This window comes from Heterodontus francisci, chromosome 41, assembly GCF_036365525.1.
Source record: "Heterodontus francisci isolate sHetFra1 chromosome 41, sHetFra1.hap1, whole genome shotgun sequence".
NCBI classification, from domain to species: Eukaryota; Metazoa; Chordata; class Chondrichthyes; order Heterodontiformes; family Heterodontidae; genus Heterodontus; species Heterodontus francisci.
In genome coordinates, this window is record NC_090411.1 from 34,459,649 (window position 1) to 34,480,268 (window position 20,620).

The 20,620-nt window shown below is 47.3% G+C and overlaps 1 protein-coding gene and 1 pseudogene across 3 annotated transcripts in view; both read right to left on the minus strand.

The window, feature by feature from the left end:
* LOC137353469 (trinucleotide repeat-containing gene 6B protein-like) overlaps positions 1-20,620 on the minus strand; it is a 187,473-nt gene that overhangs the window by 98,306 nt on the left and 68,547 nt on the right. The gene's annotated exons all lie outside the window — the stretch shown is intronic.
* Positions 16,549-16,677, minus strand: LOC137354713 (U2 spliceosomal RNA; annotated as a pseudogene).

Sequence of the window (20,620 nt, forward strand, 5' to 3'; positions counted from 1 at the left end):
GATGGTTTTATCACCTAGTGTGGTTCAGGAGCCACACTCTGGCATGGAAGTTCTCTGACACACTTGCTGCAGATGAAGACAGTGGAATAATAAAGTGCAGGATTTGATGGCCTCCATTTTCTCTGGACATTTTTCCCAGCCAGCATAGCTTTCCATTTCTCCTCACCTCTTCTGATGCCCCTCCGATAGTCAGCCTCCAGAAGCCCTAGCCATTGGTGACCATCTCCCAATTGTCTGTGTTGATGTCCTCCATCTCTGTATCTTGATTGCAGGTGTCCTTCTAGCTGAGCTATGGGCATCCAGCACTTCATGACCCAGTGGCCAATTCACCATACGGAAGGTCTTTGGGAATACAGCTGTCATCCATCCAATGTGGCTAAGCCATTACAGGCGTCGTTGGCTTAGTAATGAGTGTATGCAGGCAGAATCAGCATGCTCCAGGACCTGTGAATTGGTGACCTTGTCCTGTCAAGGGATGCTGAGGATAGTTCTGATAGCGAAGATGGAAACTGTTCAGCCTTTTCTCCTGCCTAACATATGTTGTCCAAGTCTCAGTATTGTAGAGGAGTACACTGAGACAACAGGCTTGGTAAATTCACAGTTTGGTGTTCTCCAACGGGTTGCTGTTGTTCCACAATGAATTAAGAACCTAGTATCAGGGTAATCTTTCAATTTTTAATGCGACTTATACGTTGCACTGAAAATGCAATCAAACAGAGCAGAGAAGGTCTCAATAAGGATTTTATTTTAACTCAAAAAATTGTAACTAAAAAGACCAGAAAAATGATTGTGTCCTGCTACCCCTGAAAATCTGGACACAATGCTGAGAGAGAAACCCCCCACCCCCGCCAAGCAAACGCAATTGGAGGATCCTTGCACAAGAGTTAGGGCATGTTCCAATGGAGGGTTTGATGGACAAATGTAAAAAGGAAAGTCGAGAATTGTAGTTACGCACGTGACTCACTACGCCCAAAATTCCACAAACTTATAAGCCTCATAATTGGTTTGCACATTTCAAGCACCAATCCCCCTCCATCCCCCCCCCCCCCCCCACTCCATCAATTATTTATTTTTTATTTATTTAGAGATACAGCACTGAAACAGGCCCTTCAGCCCACCGAGTCTGTGCCGACCAACAACCACTCATTTATACTAATCCTACATTAATCCCATATTCCCTACCACATCCCCACCATTCTCCTACCACCTACCTACACTAGGGACAATTTACAATGGCCAATTTACCTATCAACCTGCAAGTCTTTGGCTGTGGGAGGAAACTGGAGCACCCGGCGGAAACCCACGCGGTCACAGGCAGGACCCAGAAGTGAACCCGGGTCGCTGGAGCTGTGAGGCTGCGGTGCTAACCACTGCGCCGCCCTAACTCCGCACAGGCAGGACCCAGAACTGAACCCGGGTCGAGTGTGATTATTTTGTCAATGTGGGTATCCATTATTCACTATGTACACAATTGATCCAGTTTTAAATCTCAGAGTACAGACATTTTCAAAAATGCAAACTGGACACAAGCTAGTTTCCAAAATGAACGCCATTTTTTGCACTTTGAGCCGCATGGAAGATGGCAGGATCCCCAAAGACATATTGTACAGCGAGCTCGCCACTTGTATCAGACCAACCGGCCGTCCATGTCTCCACTTTAAAGACGTCTGCAAACGCGACATGAAGTCCTGTGACATTGATCACAAGTCGTGGGAGTCAGTTGCCAGCGTTCGCCAGAGCTGGCGGGCAGCCATAAAGGCGGGGCTAAAGTGTGGCGAGTCGAAGAGACTTAGCAGTTGGCAAGAAAAAAGACAGAGGCGCAAGGGGAGAGCCAACTGTGTAATAGCCCGACAAACAAATTTTTCTGCAGCACCTGTGGAAGAGCCGGTCACTCTAGAATTGGCCTTTATAGCCACTCCAGGCGCTGCTCCACACACCACTGACCACCTCCAAGCGCTTACCCATTGTCCCTCGAGATAATGAGGCCAAAGAAGAAGGAGACTCCAAAACATTACATTAATTATTAAGGTTTACAATTAATTTTGATCAGAATCAAGGCAAACATTCCCCTTTCACCTGATTCAGGACCTGAGGCATGGTGAGCCACCTTCTTGAATTGCTGCAGTCTGTGTTAAGGTACTCCTACAGTCCTATTAGGGAGTGTGTTCCAGGACTTTGACCTGGCAGTGAAGGAACAATTATACATTTCCAAGTCAGGATGGTGTGGGACTACGAGGAGAACTAGCAGATGGTGTTCCCATGCCCCTGCTGCCCTTGTCCTTCCAAGTGGTAGAGGTCACAGGTTGGAGAGGTTTTGAAGAAGCAGTCTTGGCAAGTTGCTGCAGTACATTTTTATAGATGGCGTACCCTGCAGCACATTGCATCAGTGGGAGAGTGAGTGAATATTTAAGGTGGTGGATGAGGTGCCGATAAAGTGGACTGCTTTGTCCTTGATGGTATTGAGCTTCTTGAGTGTTGTTGAAGTTGCACTCATCCAGGCGGGTGGAGAGTATTCCAGCACACTTCTGACTTGTGCCTTGTAAGTGATGAAAAGGTATTGGGCAGTCAGGTGGTGAGTCACGAGTCAGAGAATACCCTCTTGTAATCTCTGTATTTATGTAGCTGGTTCAGTTAAGTTCCTGGTCAATGGTAACCCCCAGGATTGATGGTGGGGGATTTGATGATAATGCCTTTAAATATCATGGGGAGATAGTTAGACTCCCTCTTGTTGGAGATGGTCATGGCCTGACATTTGTGTGGTGAGATGAGAATGACTGCCCTTGACATCAAGGCAGCATCTGACAGAGTATGGCATCAAGGAGCCCTAGCAAAACTGCAGTCAAATGGAGTTACACCTAGCGCAAAGGAAGATGTTTGTGGTATTTGGAGGTCAATCATCTGAGCTCCACGACATCACTGCAGGAGTTCCTCAGGGTCGTGTCCTAGGCCCAACCATCTTCATCTGCTTCATCAATGACCTTTCTTCAATCATAAGGTCAGGAGTGGGGTTGCTCACTGATGACTGCACAGTTCAGCACATTCGCAACTCCTCAGATACTGAAGCAGTCCATGTAGAAATTCAGCAAGACCTGGACAATATCCAGGTTTAGACTGATAAGTGGCAAGTAACATCCACGCCACACAAATGCCAGGCAATGACTATCTTAAACAAGAGAGAGTGCGTGATAGAATACTCTCCACTTGCCTGGATGGGTGTAGCTCCAACAACACTCAAGAAGCTCGACACCTAGGACAAAGCAGCCTGCTTGATTGGCACCTCATCCACAAACATCCACTCCCTCCACCACCGACGCATAGTGGCAGCAGTGTGTACCATCTATAAGATGCACTGTAACAATGCACCAAGGCTCCATCAACAGCACCTTCCAAACATGCAACGTCTACCACCTAGAAGGATAAGAGCAGCAGATGCATGGGAACACCACCACGTGCAAGTTCCCCTCTAAGCCACACACCATCCTGACTTGGAACTATATCGCCATTCCTTTGCTGTCGCTGTGTCAAAATCCTGGAACTCCCTTCCTAACGGCACTGTGGGTGCACCTACCCCACGTGGACTGCTGTGGTTCAAGGCGGCGGCGGCACCACCTTCTCAAGGGAAATTAGGGATGGGCAATAAATGCTGCCCTAGCCAGCAACACCCACATCCCATGAACAAATAAAAGATATGTGAGATGCCATTTTCCAGCCCAAGACTGGAATCTGTCCAGGTCTGGCTGCATGTGGGCACGGGCTGCTTCATTATCTGAGGAATGTTGCCATCAACCAAGATGGAAGAAAAATTTATAGCAATAAGATAGCATTATTAAACACAGGAAGCAAAATAAATTACACTCTACAGAAAATTTAAAAATAAATGAACCTCTTCATTTAATCCAAAGACAGTGTATCAGTCCACTGTGCACAAGGTTAGATTATTTGCACAAAATAATCATGCAACATTGGGCAAAATGAATTGTGCAACTTGAAAGCTGAGCATTACCCTTCAGTACTCAACTGGTTAATGTTTTAAAAAATGCTGTTTTTCTTGGCGAAACTAATGCAGAAAAGGATCTGCAGTTTTTTTGCCTCTTCCGCTAAACAGAAGAAATTGGCAAGAAAACAATATGTCCACTGTTGCAGATTTCAGGGTAAAGAGAATTATTAGATGTTACACTGGTACACATAGTGTTCTGTTCTCTTTGAACCTTACAGCATATAGAATTTTTGATTTTTAGGAACAGGAAAAGGCATTAGGGTCAAATGAGACTTTTTTTGTTAGAACAATCCCAGCTACCCTTCTCATCGTATTCCTTAACCTCTTCTCTCTCCAGAAATGTGTCTTCCCCTGAGATCCACATACATCGTCTGCTTCAGCAGCCTTCCCTAGCTCATCAAGCTGATATGTTCACCTAGCTTTCCTTCTCACTGCTAACTTACTCATTTTTAAATTTGTGTTATCTGGGATCTGCGTCCATTCCCACCAGAAAACAACGAAGTCCAAAACACAAACAATGCCATGCACTCTACACCAGCCATTGAACACTTCTTTCACTCAATTTCCAAAACTCTACCAAAATGGATGCCCTGCTTTTCATTTTGCACTCTCCATATGTGTAGTATCTAACACGTAGGCTCCACCCATAGCACAGTGACTACTGCAACTGAGCTTAATACCTCACCAGCATCACATTGGTCTGAAACCTACAATGGTTCCAACACTGTGTTGCTGAGTTACTGCAGATGTGTAGTAAAAAAACTTATATACACCAATTACTACATTTTACTGTAAAATAGAAAAAGTGGATAAACAGTTTTGCATAGCATTGCCTGCTGTCCCACTCCCTCAGAGATGAAAACAGCCTACTCTACTTAAATGATTCACAGCTCCATTCCTGATTTCAGATTACATGATTCAACAATCACTGTGTCACAAACATTACATCTACAAATTCATAATGTCTTAGAATGTACTGCTACACTCTAGTAGAAGAATATCCATCTCGGAGAGGCCAGGTAGCTCCTTGATTCGAGCCATGGTGTCTGCCAAGTTGGATGAACGTAGTAAGGGCAATTGTAGGGGTGCTAAATTGGCCTCAGGACTCCGGAGGAGGTGGAAGGGGAAAGAGGGTCAGCCAGAATACAGGTTGATTGCCTGAAGTCTGTGTGGGGGGGGGGGGGCACTGTATAAATGCCCTTATATTGGTGCCTTTGGTTCTTGACTGACTTTGGTAGGGGCTTTTATTCATCTCTTGCTTCCTTCCATTCCACCTGTGCTGGCCACTGAAGAACACGCCCTAATTCTCCAATATATACTGGGAGCAGGCGAGAACTTGGGAAATCTACCCTGTCATTTCTATTTTTTTAGTGTCAGTTTCCAATAATCAAAATAGCACTGTTTAAACAGCTAATTCCATATTTCATCAAGTTATGGAAGTAAAACAGAATATCTCATTTTCCCTTATATCCAATTCAATTTTATTTCTGGCCAGCGGAGGTCACATTGCTCCTCATTCTGGTAAAGGCATTTTTAGAGTTTTTTTTATGGTTGACCTTTTCAATTACTTCCCAATGTTGACCAATACTTTCAGCACAAGTTCCAGTGGATCAGGACAGTCCAGATCACAGGCTTCCTGACAAAAGATACAATGGGAGAAGAACAAGGCAAATTAGATGACCAGTTTCTTTCACCCCACCGAGCAGTGGCCCTCGGTGCGATAACCAAGTCAAGGATTGCTCAACAGAGGCAAGCAGAAAGAAATGGCACTCAGCCCAGAAACTCAAGCCTTCTTGTTGGTCATCAAATTTATTAGACAGCACACAGAAACCCTTGTTTACATGATATTCAGCCTCAGTTATGCTTTTAGGCTGATGCATCAAAAGAAACCAAGCTATCAGAATCAAGAGTATGAAATGAAACAAATGCACTGCAGACAAGTTTTATTTGCTTAAATAACAATTCATTTAAATTCCAGATCTCCCAGTTTCCTAAGTTGTAGTGCTTCAGTAGAAGTTAGTCGTCGTGGATGATCTCATGCAGATGGAATCACTGTGGCCCAGTTATGAAAGGAAGTAAACGTGGACATGAAAACACTATTATTGGTGCACCAGTATATTCTTTGTAGAGTGACTCCTCCCTATAGCTGTGAACAATGGTACGAAAGAATGCAGGAAAGCTTTAAGTAGGCTCGCTGCATGCTGCTGGTACTGTGACCATTTAAACTGAGCTGCTAACACTACTTCCTCACCACTTCTCTTTTAAACTATTTCTATTATTTCGATGATGTGATGTTTGCAAAAAATCAATCCCTAATTCAGTAACCATTTACTCAGGTTGAAGTTTATGATTTGAGAGATGACCATGACAGAAGTTGTAAATGGGCAGGAAGCTCAGTTTATTATGCTGAATGCTTCACAAGGGCACCCAAATTACATAGGATTATTTGGAACATATGACACAGAAACAGGACATTTGGCCCACAGACGTTTATGCTCTACTTGAGCCTTCTCCCATCTTTCCTCATCTAAATCCATCAGTGCGACCCTCTATTTCCTTCTCCCTCCAATGCTTGTCCAGCTTCCCCATAAATGCATCTATACTACTCACTTCAACCTGTGGTAGCATTCTTTGGGTAAAGAAGTTTCTCCTGAATTCCCTATTGGATTTCTTGGTGACTATCTTATATTGAAGGCCTCTAGTTACACTCTTCCCCACAAGTGGAAACATTCTTTGTGGCCACTCTATCAAAACCTTCCATCATTTTAAAGACCTCTATTAGCCTACAGCCTTTTTTCAAGAAAAGAGACACAGCTTGTTCATTTTTTTTCCAATATACTTTCTTTATGAAAATCTGTAAAAAATACATTACAAAACAGTGCCAAGTTGACATTCCAGAAAGTGCAAAAGAAATCAGTTTTCAATACAGAACGTGAGTTGCCTCAAAACCCTTCCATTCCATTTTACATGCAATGTACAGCCCAAGGGGTTTTACACAGGTTCCAGCCCCTCAGTTCACTATGGTGGGAAGACCTTACACAGTGGCCTTTCCCATTGAGCCTTTGCAGTGTCTGCCCCAAGCTTTAATACGTCCCTCAGCACGTAGTCCTAGACATTGGAATGTGCCAGTCTGCAACACTGGGTTGTGGACAACTCTTTGCACCGGAAGACCAGCAGGTTTCAGGCGGACCAAAGAGCGTCTTCCACCGAGTTGATGGTCCTCCAGCAGCAGTTGATGTTTATCTCAATTTACGACCCTGGGAACAGACCGTAGAGCACAGACTCCTGTGTTAGAGCTGCTCGGGATGAACCTTGACAAAAGCCATGCATCTCTTTCCACACTTGCTTTGCAAAAGCACATTCCAGAAGGAGTTGGGCAACAGTCTCTTCCCCACCACAGACATCTTGAGGGCAGCGTGCAGAAGCAGTGAGGTTCCGGGCGTGCAGGAAGGATCTGACAGGGATCTCACCACCAGCCAAGCTACGTCTTGGTGCTTGTTTGAAAGTTCTGGTGATAAGACATTCTGCCAAATGACTTTAGCAGTCTGCTCGGTGAACCATCCAACAGGATCCACCATCTCCTTTTCCCGTAGGGCCTTGAGGACATTCCGTGCAGACCACTGCCTGATGGATTGGTGGTCAAAAGTGTTTATCTGCACAAACTTTTCCACAAAGGATAGGTGGTACTGCACGGTTCAATGGATGGAGCATTCCGCAGCAATGTGGCCAGACCCATCCTTCGCAACACCGGGGACAGATAGAACCTCAGCACGTAGTGACACTTGGTGTTTGCGTACTGGGGTTCTACGCACAGCTTGATGCAGCTGCACACAAAGGTGGCCATCAGGATGAGGGTGACGTTGGGTACGTTTTTTTCCCCTTTTAAGAGGTTTGAATATCGCTCTGGACACTGTTCATTTTGGATCTCCAGATAACGCAGAAGATGCCTCAGATGACCGCCAAAGCGCAGGATTGGGGTAAGGGCCAGACCTGCACCACATACAGCAACAACGTGAGCACCTCGCACCTGATGATCAGGTTCTTACCCGCAATGGAGAGAACACGCTGCTCCCACATGCTCAGTTTATGGTGTACCATGGCCACTTGCTCCTTCCAGATTTTGGCACAAGCCCCAGCCCCTCCGAACCATATCCCTAGCACTTTCAGGTAGTCTGACCTGTTAGTGAAGGGGACAAAGGATCGGTCAGCCCAGTTCCCAAAGAACATAGCTTCGCTCTAGCCGCGATTTACTTTGGTCCGAGGCCAGTTCGAACTGGTCGCAGATGCTCATCAGCCTGCAAACGGACAGCGGATCCGAGCAGAAGACAGCGACGTCGTCCACGTACAGGGAGGCTTTGACCCGAGTGCTTCCGCTGCCTGGGATTGTCATCCCTCTCATGCCCGCATCCTTCCTAAAGGACTCAACAAGGATTCGATAAAGCAAACAAACAAGACAGGAGAGAGAGGACAGCTCTGTCTGACTCCAGATTTGATCGGAAAACTTTCTGATTCCCACCCATTGATTGAGACTGCGCTACTGATGTTTGTGTAGAGCAGTCTGATCCAATTGTGGATTCCCTCCCCAAACCCCATTGTGGAGAGCACGTCCATCATGTATGCGTACGATATCCTGTCAAAGGCCTTCTCCTGGTCCAAGCTGATGAGGCAGGTGCCCACCCCCCCTGTCCCGTACATAGGTGATTGTATCCCTGAGTAGCGCGAGGCTATCAGTGATCTTCCTGCCGGGTACAGTACAGGTCTGATCGGGGTGAATCACCAACTCCAGAGCAGACTTGACACAACAGGCGATGACTTTGGACAGACTTGTAGTCTACATTAAGCAGTGAGATGGGCCGCCAATTTCTGATTTCCGCCCTCTCCCCCTTCCGCTTGTAGATGAGGCTAATAATGCCTTCCCTCATGGATTCTGACTGCTTCTGTCCAGAAGCATACTCTGGTACAATTCTAGCAGGTCTGGGTCCATCCAGTCCCACAGAGTCGAATACAACTCAACTGGTAAGCCGTCACTTCTGGGAGTTTTACTCGTCTCGAAGGACCTGACGGCCTTTGTCAGCTCATATAGAGTTAGTGGTTTGTCCAGACTCTCCAGACTGCTGCCATCTAAGACTTCTGTGATAGATGACAGGAAGGACTGTGAGGCCGTGCTGTTCGTGGGTTTCACGTTGTACAGCCCGGCATAAAAGGATTTCCTAATCCTTAGTATGTTCGACTGCGATGACGTTACCGAGCTGTTCTCTTCCTTCAGGCTGCTGATCACAGAGCTCTCTCTGTGTACCTTTAGGAAGAAGAAATGTAAGCACATCTCATCCTGCTCAACAGAGCTGACTCTGGACCAGAAGATGATCTTGGAGGACTCTGTGGCAAAGAGCGAGGCCTGCTGGCTCTTCACCTCTTGGAGATCCTCATTGACCTTAACCCCATCGACTTAAGATGGAGCAGATTCTACATTCTTTTCTGGAGTCGGGACATTTCCTCTCACCTTCTGAACACCTCGGAGGATAAAGAACCTCTTGATGTTTGCTTTGATTGCTTCCCACTAGTGCACCAGGGACTGAAAGAAGGGTTTCATGGTTCTCCAACCTTTATAATCCCTTTTGAGTTGCTCAATGTTCTCTGGGGTCAGCAGTGTTACATTCAGCTTCCATGTCCCCCTGCCAACCCGCTTGACACCTACAGGATGGACTTCGGCCAATAGGAGGCAGTGGTCAGAGAAGAACACCGGCTAGACGTCGGGGGATCTGACCGCGAAAGCACAGGACACAAACAGGAAGTCAATCCTGGAACAGGCAGATCCATCTGTTCTTGACCAGGTGTATCCACGCTGCGCTCCATCTGCAGGGTTGAAGACGTCGTGCAGCTTGGCATCATTTACTGTTTCCATTAGGAATCTGGACGTAGCATCCAGTTTGCTGTCATCACTGCCAGATCATTCAGCTGCATCAATGATGCAGCTGAAGTCACCGTCTAGTATGACCAGCCTTGACGTCACCAGCAGCAACTTCGGAGATGGCGAAGTTGCCTCCCCACAGGAGAATACCCCGACCAGATCAATGGCCTGTGGGACCACCATCGCAACCATTGTCTTTAAGTGCCGAGGTGCGGTATCCCACACTCCTGCAGAAACAGGAGGTCGGCTTTGAACTTAGCAAGGTAACCCAAGGTCGAAACACATCGCGTAGTGGATTAATACTATGCACGTTAATAGAAGCAATCTTAAAACTGGATGTTGCTTACCACACCAGGTGTCCTTAGTAGTCCCAGTCCTTGGGCATTTTCCTGCATACCCATAGTGTACACAAGCTGTTGCACATGTGTTGGGCTCTGAAAACCCTTCTGGTCACTCACGGGGAGTTTATTCCGCTGGGGAGGGGTGACATCAGGGGGATCTTTTGGCAGCAACGTTTGGACTGTCCTCGGCTGGTCGTCTTTCCCCTCTGTTCCTCCTCGAGGACATTTCTGCTCCAAGCTTCCCAGAGCTGGAGTGTGCTGGGCATCTCGCTGGGTTCAGCGCTTTGGGGTTGGGGGTGCGCTAGTCCCATCGCTGCTTCCAGTGCTAATGGAGCTGAGGGGGGGGGAGCTTTCTCTTCCAGCTCCTTTGCGTTCTGCCACTACTTTTGCATGTGCCATCTTTCCAGCCCTTCCTCGTCTGATGAGCAGCAGTTGTCGTAGTCCGTCTCAGACGTCAGCCTCCTCTTGCCACTGGTTTGGTGGTGACCTGTTCCTTTTTTTGGGGCTGCTTCTTTGTGGTTTTCCTTTTGATCACTTGTCATTCATCCAATTGACCCACTGCTGCCTCCTCCTCCATGGATTCTGTGTATTGAGTTGTTGTTTCTGGGCTCGGGGCAGGTGTTGGGTCACTGGTTGCAGCTGCCTCCCCTTTCCTCTCCTCTGACGGATTTTCCTCGTTGTGGGGAGAGTTGCTGGTCACCTTTGCAACACGAGATGCATTCACCGTTCCTTTGTCCAGCCTTTCCTTGGACCTTGCCGCCTGTGCGTAACTGAAGCAGCGTTTGGGTCTTGTAGAGGTGGCCTGCCCCCCCACACAGGTTGCAGCACTTACTCTGCTTATAGTCCTTGGTCTGATGGCCTTCCTTCCTGCTTGCAGTTCTTGCAGAGGACTCTGCTGCAGTTGGCCGCCACATGACCAGATTTGCCACAGGTCCGACAAAGTCTGGGCTGCCCGCGTAAACCAAAAAGCCTCGACTTCCCCCCGATAGCAAAGCTGGAGGGAGGCTAGATGGTGGGTCCATCGGCGTCGACCTTCAAGGTGACCTTGGCCTGCCGCTTGCTGGTCCAAATCCCAAAGGGGTCCTTTGACCTCAGTGCCTGTTCATTTTTTTTTTATTTCCAAAATATACTTTATTCATAAAAATCTGTAACAATTACATTGCCAAACAGTTTCCAAACAGCACCAAAAAATACAAACATTGCAAGGGAGATCAGTTTCCTTCAATACTGTCATGAGTTACTTCCCAACCCTTCCGTTTCACAATTGTCATGTCAATTACAGTTTTACATTTACAGCAATTGAGAATATTAACGATACAGTTCGATGGGTTTCCCATGGATCCAGCCCCTCAGTCCAGCTTGGTGGGGGAACCTTACACTGTGGTCTTTCCCCATTGAGCCTTTGCTGCGGCTGCCCCAAGCTTCAGTGCGTCCCTCAGCACGCAGTCCTGGACCTTGGAATGTGCCAGTCTGCAACATTCGGTGGTGGACAACTCTTTGCGCTGGAAGACCAGCAAGATTCGGGCAGACCAAAGGGCGTCTTTCACCGAATTGATAGTCCTCCAGCAGCAGTTGATGTTTGTCTCGGTGTGCGTCCCTGGGAACAGCCCGTAGAGCACAGACTCCTGTGTTACAGAGCTGCTTGGGATGAACCTTGACAAAAACCACTGCATCTCTTTCCACACCTGCTTTGCAAAGGCACATTCCAGGAGGAGGTGGGCGACCGTCTCTTCCCCACCACAGCCAACGCGGGGGCACTGTGCGGAGGGGGCGAGACTTCGGGTGTGCATGAAGGATCTGACGGGGAGGGCCCTTCTCACCACCAGCCAAGCTACGTCTTGGTGCTTGTTTGAAAGTTCTGGTGATGAGGCATTCCGCCAAATGACTTTGACGGTCTGCTCGGGGAACCATCCGACATGATCCACCGTTTCCTTTTCCCGTAGGGCCTTGAGGACATTCCGTGCAGACCACTGCCTGATGGACCGGTGGTCAAAAGTGTTTTCCCGCAGAAACTGCTCCACGAAGGATAGGTGGTACGGCACCGCCCAACTGCATGGAGCGTTCTGCGGCAATGTGACCAGGCCCATCCTTCGCAACACCGGGGACAGATAGAACCTCAGCACGTAGTGACACTTGGAGTTTGCGTACTGGGGATCTACATACAGCTTGATGCAGCCGCACACGAAGGTGGTCATCAGGATGAGGGCCACGTTGGGTACATTTTTCCCGCCCTTGTCCAGAGATTTGAACATCGTGTCCCTCCGGACCCGGTCCATTTTAGATCCCCAGACGAAGCGGAAAATGGCTCGGGTGACTGCCACGGCGCAGGAGTGGGGTATGGGCCAGACCTGCGCCACGTAGAGCAACAACGTGAGCGCCTCGCACCAGATGACCAGGTTCTTACCCACAATGGAGAGAGATCGCTGCCCCCACATGCCCAACTTTTGTCGTACCTTGGCTACTCGCTCCTCCCATGTTTTGGTGCACGCCCCGGCCCTTCCGAACCATATCCCCAGCACCTTCAGGTAGTCTGACCTGACGGTGAAGGGGACAAAGGATCGGTCAGCCCAGTTGCCAAAGAACATGGCCTCGCTCTTGCCGTGGTTAACTTTGGCTCCCGAGGCCAGTTCGAACTGGTCGCAGATGCTCATCAGTCTGCGCACGGACAGCGGATCCGAGCAGAAAACGGCGACGTCATCCATGTACAGGGAGGTTTTGACCTGAGTGCCTCCGCTGCCTGGGATTGTCACCCCTCCTATGCTCGCATCCTTCCTAATAGACTCAGCAAAGGGTTCAATACAGCAAACAAACAAGACCGGGGAGAGAGGACAGCCCTGTCTGACTCCAGATTTGATCGAGAAACTTTCAGATTCCCACCCGTTGATTGAGACTGCGCTACTGATGTTTGTGTAGAGCAGTTGGATCCAATTGCAGATTCCCTCCCCAAACCCCATTTTGGAAAGCACGTCCATCATGTAGGTCTGCGATATCCTGTCAAAAGCCTTCTCCTGGTCCAGGCTGATGAGGCAGGTGTCCACCCTCCTGTCCCGTACGTAGGCGATCGTATCCCTGAGTAGCGCGAGACTATCAGAGATCTTCCTGCCGGGTACAGTACAGGTCTGATCGGGGTGAATCACCAACTCCAGAGCAGACTTGACTCGACTGGCTATGACTTTGGACAGAATCTTGTAATCAACATTAAGCAGTGAGATGGGCCGCCAATTTCTGATTTCTGCCCTCTCCCCCTTCTGCTTGTAAATGAGGGTGATGATGCCTTTTCTCATGGATTCTGACATGCTGCCGGCCAGGAGCATACTCTCGTATACTTCCAGCAGGTCTGGGCCGACCCAGTCCCACAGGGCCGAGTACAACTCCACCGGTAAGCCGTCGCTCCCGGGAGTTTTACTCGTCTCGAAAGACTCGACGGCCTTTGTCAGCTCGTCCAGAGTTAGCGGCTTGTCCAGTCTCTCCCTCCTGCTGTCATCTAAGACCTCTGTGATAGATGACAGGAAGGACTGGGAGGCTCTGCTGTCTGTGGGCTTCGCGTCATACAGCCCAGCATAAAAGGATTTGCTGATCCTTAGTATGTCGGACTGCGAAGACGTTACCGAGCCATCTTCTTCCTTCAGGCTGCTGATAACAGAGCTCTCTCTGTGTACCTTTTGGAAGAAGTAACGCGAGCACGTCTCATCCTGCTCGATGGAGCGGACTCTGGACCGGAAGATGATCTTGGAGGCCTCCTTGGCAAAGAGCGAGGCCTGCTGGCTCTTCACCTCTTGGAGGTCCTCCTTGACCTCGACCCCCATTGACTGCAACCGGAGTAGATTTTGCATAATTTTCTGGAGTCGGGACACTTCCCTCTGTCTCTCTCTCGCCTTCTGAACACCTTTGTGGATGAAGAACCTTTTGATGTTCTCCTTAATCGCTTCCCACCAGTGAACTGGAAACTCGAAGAGGGGTTTCACGGTCCTCCAACCATTGTAATCCCTTTTGAGTTCCTCAACGTTCTCTGGGGTCAGCAGTATCGCATTGAGCTTCCACGTCCCTCTGCCAACCCGCTGGTCGTCCTGTAAGTGACAGTCGGCCAGTAAGAGGCAGTGGTCGGAGAAGAACACCGGCTTGACGTCGGTGGATCCGACCGTGACAGCACGGGACACAAACAGGAAGTCAATCCTGGAACGGGCAGACCCGTCCGATCTTGACCATGTGTATCTGCGCTGTGCTCCGTCTGCAGGTTTGCAGAAGACGTCGTGCAGTTTGGCATCCTTAACTGTTTCTATTAGGAATCTGGACGTAGCGTCCAGTTTGCTGTCGTCACTGCCGGATCGTCCAGCCGCATCGATGATGCAGTTGAAGTCACCGCCTAGGATGACCGGCCTGGACGTCGCCAGCAGCAGTGGGAGCTGCTGGAAGACGGTCAGCCGCTCGCTGCGTTGTACCGGGGCGTACACGTTGATCAACCGGAGCGGAGCGTTGTTGTACATCACGTCTGCGACGAGGAGGCGGCCGCCCACCACCTCCTTAACTTCGGAGATGGTGAAATTACCTCCCCGCAGCAGAATACCCAGGCCGGAGGAACGGCAGTCATTACCCCCCGACCAGATCGATGGCCCGTGGGACCACCATCGCGACCACTGCCTGTAGGTGCTGAGGTGTGGTATTCCACACTCCTGCAGAAACAGTAGGTCAGCTTTGACCTTGGCAAGGTAATCCAAGGTTGAAACACATCGCGTAGTAGATTTAATGCTACGCACATTAATGGAAGCAATTCTTACACCCATTTTTTAACTAAAAATTAGTTGTTGCTTCCCATACCATTTGTCCTCGCTAGTCCCAGTCCTTCGGGATGTTCCTGCATACCCATCGTGTGTGCAAGCAGTTTCACGTTGGTTGGGCTCAGAAACCCCTCCTGATTTTTCATGCAGGGTTTGTGCCGCTCGGGTGACATCGGGGGGGGTCTTGTAGGCAGAGAGCATTGGGTTGTCCTCAGCTGCTTCCATCTGTTCCTCCTCGAAAACATCACAGCTCCCGGTCTCCCGGAGCTCAGGTGCGCCAGACGTGTCTTTGCTCCCGGTGTCCCGGAGCTGAGATGCGTTGGCCACGTCGTTACGTGTGGGGCATTGGGGTTGGGGCACGCCGGGCCCATCACAGCTTCCAGTGCCCGGGGGCTGGGATGCTTTATCATCCATCTCGGAGTTCTGCCGCCTCTTTTGAAGGGGCTGTCGTTCCAGCATTTCCCCGTCCAGCGAGAAGGAGTTGTTGCAGTCTGATTCAGAAGAGAGCCTCATCTTGCCACTGGTTTGGGTGGTGGCTTTGGGATGTTTTTTCTTTGTGGTTTTCCTCTGGACCACTTGCCACTGACCTGTTTGTCCATCTGCTGCCTCCTCCTCCATTGATTCTGTCTGTGGAGTCGGGGTTTCCGGGCGCTGGGTAGGTGCTGGGTCGTTGGTTTCAGCCGCCTCCCCTTCCTTCTCAGGTTGAAGTTCCTCACTGCGGAGAAGGTTGCTGGTCTCCTTTCGAACAGCGGACGCCTTCGTCGAACCTTCTCCCGGCCTTTCCTTGGACCTTGCCGCCTGAGCATAGCTGAGGCAACGCTTGGGGCAGGTCTTGTAGAGATGGCCTGCCGCACCGCACAACTTGCAACACTTAGTCTGCTTACAGTCCTTGGTCTGATGGCCTTCCTCCTTGCAGTTCTTGCAAACAACCGTGCTACAGTTGGCTGCCATGTGACCAGATTTGCCACAGGTGCGGCAAACTCTGGGCTGCCCAGCGTAGACCAAGAAGCCTCGACTTCCCCCGATAGCGAAGCTGGAGGGAGGGTGGATGATGGCTCCACTGGGATCTACCTTCAAGGTCACCTTGACCTGCCGCTTGCTGGTCCAGATCCCAAAGGGGTCCTTGACATCAGTGCTGCTGCCGGCCACCTCGACGTACCTGGCGAGAAAGGTGAGTACATCCACCACCGGAACATGGGGGTTGTAGAGGTGAATCGTCACCACCCGGTCCCGTTGTGACGGAAGCGTGAAGAGCGGCTCCGCTGTGAGGATCGACAGTGGCGCCCGGTCCCCTTTCTCCTGGAACGCCTTCAGGAACTTGATGCATCCCGCCACGTTCCGGAACGTCACGTCGAAGTATCCACTGCTGGGGAAATCCTGCAGGCAGAAGACGTCCGTCGCTTGAAATCCGCAGCAATCGAAGAGAATTTTCTTGATGAAGAAGGTGCGATCGACCGGTGCATCTCCTTCCTTGTCCTTCACGACCACCCGAACGGTGTTGCGCACTCCCTGGCCCGAAGCTCGAAAATTGGTTATAGCCATTTTACTCAGCTTCCCCAGGATCAAAAGGCAATGATCATGGTCTCTTCTCAATCAAATAAGCACTGATAAGAACAGATACTACACTTGATCTTAGCCAAAAGGCCGAGAAGCGATCAGTGCCTGTTCATTCTTTCCTGATGCGTATACCCACACATTTCTGGTATCATCCTTGTAAATCTTCTCTGCATCCTCTCCAGTGTCTCTATATCCTTTTTATAATATGGCGACCAGAACTGCATGCAGCACTCTAAGTGTGGTCTAACCAAGGTACGATACAGGTTTAGCATAACTTCCCTACTTTTCAATTCTACCCCCTTAGGAATAAAACCTAGTGCTTGGTTTGCTTTTTTAAAAAAAACGGCCCAGCTAACCACCTGTGGCGCAACTTTTAGCGATTGGTGCATTCATACTCAGAGATCCTTTTGTCCCTCGACCCCACCTGGACTCGCACTTTCCAAGTAAGATGTGACCTCCCTATTCGTCCTACCAAAATGTACTACCTCACATTTATCTGTGGTGAAATTTATCAATTATTTGCCCATTCTGCAAGTTTATTAATGTCCTCCTGTAATTTGTTGCAGTCCTCCTCAGCATTGACTATCCCACACACCAATTTTGTGTCATCCACAAAATTAAGAGATTGTGTCTTTGATTCCAAAGTTCAAATTTTTAATGTAAATTGTGAACAGCAGTGGTCCCAACACTGATCCCTGTTGAACACCACTTCATATCTTTTGCCACTGAATAGCTACCCTTTACTCCCACTCTCTGCTTTTTGTCTTGAAGCCAGCTAGCAATCCATTCTGCCACTTGTCCCCTGACTTTGCATTCTCTGATTTTATTCATTAGTCTATTGTGAGGCACCTTATAGAAGGCTCTTTGAAAATCCAGATAAATTATATCAACTGTATTGCCACTGTCAACTGGGTTACCTCCTCAAAAATTCAATAACATTGGTCAAGCAAGATTTTCCCTTTTGAAATCCATGCAACTATTATTACGTTATTCTTTTCTAGATATTCTTGTATTCTCTCCTTTAGTAGGATTCTATTTTTACTCCTACCACTGATGTTAAGCTGATTAGTCTGTAATTCTTTGGGCATGTTCTGTCCCCTTTTGTAAATATAGGAATTATGTTCACTATCTGTCAGTCCTCTGGCACTACACCTTTTTCTAACAAATTATTAAATGTGTATAGTAATGCCTTTGCTATCTCTTCCTTCGATTCTTTTAAAATGCGCGATGCAATCCATCCAGACCAGCGGCTTTATCCTCTGAGTTTATTCAATACATCCTCTTTTTTAAATATTTGAAATGCACTTATTACCCATCTCATCATAATGCCCTCTCCACACATTCTATCTCCCTGGTAAATACTGAAGCAAAATAATTATATATTTCTGCCATCTATCATTACCTGTGGTATTATCATTCCTTAATGGTCCTATTCACATCCCAGTCTTCCTTTTTTTTTTAAATTAATGTGCCTGCAAAATATTTTACTATTTTGTTTTGTTCCTTGATAATTTAGTGTCATAGTTCCTCTTTGCCTTCCTAATTGTTTTTTTGACTTCTCTCCTAATCTCTTTATACTCTCACCATACAGTCCTCTGCTCACTACGTACTTAAATGTATACCTCCTTCCTAACCTTCAGTTATTTCTTTATGCCTTTATCCATATAGAGTCTCACTAATGTTTAGTTTGCTCGTTCCTTCTGGTGGAATATATTTTTCTTGCACTCGGTTGAACATTGTTTTAAATGTTTCCTATTATTCATCTATATCTACATTTACTAATTAGGTTCTCTTAATTATCCAGCATTATCATTTAACTACTGTTCAAGATTGCTTTATTGATGCGTCCTGGACCAAATTCCTGATTAAAACATCCAACAATGAGACACTCCAAAGCTCAGCCTCAGCGACATCATGAATGGGAACAGAGTGCTGTGCTTTTACAAAAGGAGTACGCAATCAGTAACACTCCCCATTCGTAACACTGCTACAATACAATTTCATGAAATGGTTGTGCATTAGCTTTAGTATCCAAGATATTTCAAAAGTTATTGCCTTGGGGCAGTAGGGCTGTGCCAAGAAAGTAGAGACAAAAGAAATTAGACAGCGGATACAAATAGGATCAGATATTTAGGCGTCAGCCTTGGCTCAGTGGTTAGCACTCTAAGCCCCCGAATCAGAAGACTGTGAGCTCAAATCTCACTCCAAAGACTTATGCACATAATCTAGCCCGGCACTTCAGTGCAGTACTGAGGGAGTGCTGTACTGTCAGAGTTGCCATCTTTCAGATGAGACATTAAACCGAGGCCCCAGTCTGCCTTCCCAGGCAAGAGATCTCATGGCATATCCAAACACGAGCAGAGGCGTTCGTCTGGTGACCTGACCAATGCTTATCCCTCAGTTATTCCAAAACAGATTATCTGGTAATTATCTGACTGCTATTTGTGGGATCTTGCTGTACATAAATTGGCTGCCACTTTTCCCTACATTATAACAGTGATTACATATAAAAAGTACTTGATTGGCTGTAAAATCTTTTGGGACATACTGCTATAAAATGCAAATACTTCTTTATTTATAATCCTCCAATTCCTATTTCAATCCACCGCAAGTAATTTATCTTTACATTCCCCCAGTGAGTGAGAGCAATGCTACTGAAATTAGAAGAGGAAGTCAGCTTAAGTGTGTTCAAGTATCTATTAGATAGGTTTCGGAATTGAAGGACATGGAGAAAACATGGATAGATAGAATTGGGTGATGGCACAAATGGAAATTTTCCTGAAAATTCTTGATTTACTAATAGGGCCAATTTCCTGCATGTGACCCACAACATGATTTGGTGCTTAATTTGGACAACATTCATGGTCTCTTTGAAACAGAGTTGATTCTGTGCCAGTTTTATGCCATTCTTTAATTCCTTTTGCATAAACTACCTTTGCAGCCAAATAAAATTTACGTTGGCCCTCTTGAATAGTTGATACTAATTATACAAGCTATCTTCTCATAAATGCTGTTGTCTCTCCTAACATAGCCTTACTGCTGCACCATCCCCGGAGAATGATTTTGCTAAATTTTGGATTCAATAAAAAGGATTATGGAGCACTTAAGGGACTAAAACTTGACTTCCAGATCAAATCTGATAACAAGAGCATCTTCAAAAGAAAGGTATGCCATTAGAAATAGAATTCCAATTACAGTGGATTCCATATTACTGGCCACAGAACACTGGGATGTGCAGACTCACATCATTTAAAAGCCAACTGAATTCTAGAGGAGCACTGCAAAACAATACAATCACTGAAGAATACAGCCTACCAGATGAAACTTCACGAGCTTAAATATCATTGGACTATTCTAGAATCAACCTGTTGCTTCTACCTTGCAGACTTCTAAACTGGTAAATGGAAGAAATTATTAGCAGCCTGTTATTCTCAAATACACCCATACAGACTAGCCCACTGGTGGATCTGAACATCTTCATCTCATATGACAGAAGACAAATAAAAGGCTTATCATGCAATAAATCAGATTACCCCAGTACATTCCGTGCCACATTTAAGGTGGCCTGAGCTGCCTCCCAAAACAAAAACTTTAATATCACATGTGCTGAAAAAGAAAAGGGCAATCTGAATTAGAGCCCAAAATAAAAACTGAAAACAGGTCAAACAGCATCGGTGGAGAGAGAAACAGAGTTAAAATTTCAGATTGTTGACCTTTTATCAGAACTAGAAAAAGTTAGAAACATAACAAGTTTTAAGCAAGCACAGAGGGGAGGAAAGGAAAAAAAGGTTTCGCGATAGGGTTGACGGCAGGAGAGATTAAATAACAAAAAAGACGAAGAAAAAGGGGATGGTAACGGAGCAAATAAAGAATCAAAAATGGCCCTAGAGGTGGTGTAAATGGGAATAACAATCATTACCAACAGCTGCTGTCAGAAAAAAAATGGGGACAATGTTTATGATCTGAAATTGTTGAACTCCAGAAGGAACCTAATTGAAAGATGAGGTGTTATTCCTCAAGCTTCCGTTGAGCTTCATTGAAA